Source organism: Tachysurus vachellii, chromosome 8 (assembly GCF_030014155.1).
Source record: "Tachysurus vachellii isolate PV-2020 chromosome 8, HZAU_Pvac_v1, whole genome shotgun sequence".
Classification (NCBI taxonomy): domain Eukaryota; kingdom Metazoa; phylum Chordata; class Actinopteri; order Siluriformes; family Bagridae; genus Tachysurus; species Tachysurus vachellii.
Genome location: NC_083467.1, coordinates 560,001 through 560,547, shown reverse-complemented (window position 1 = coordinate 560,547; position 547 = coordinate 560,001).

The following is a 547-nucleotide window of genomic DNA, read 5'->3' as shown; positions in this document are numbered from 1 at the left end:
CCCTGTGCTTCCTCCTGCACTTCTTCCTACTCCCTCTTGCTCTTTCTCCAACCCTTTCTTAGGTTGATCCAAACCTTCTTACACTTCCTCATGTCCATCCTCTTCCTCCTGCTCTTCCTCTTCCTCCTGCCCACTCCCGGTTACAATATCTAGTTCTTTTTTTTTTTTTTTTAGATCTCTCTGTTATTTATCATTCCTTCATTCTCTTTTTATAGTCCATCCATCTCCTTTCTCTGACTGAGTGGCTCTTCTTCCTCCTCTTCCTCTTTCTCATTGTGCTGCTTATCTTGTTCCTTCTCTTTCTCTCTCTCGCTCTTCCTTTATTCCCATGACTTTGTGTTACACATTTGTTTTATTTACTTCACCTACAGAAGATATTTACGTGTTTATTATGTTCTATTAATCATCAGAATTTGACCAACATTGCTTCTTAATTATATCCAACACGAACTTCAGCAGAAAACCTCACAGAACCTGATATTAACGAACTAATATTAATTCTGCAGTGATTATGAGAGCAGCTCTTCAATATTCTACCTGAAAGCCC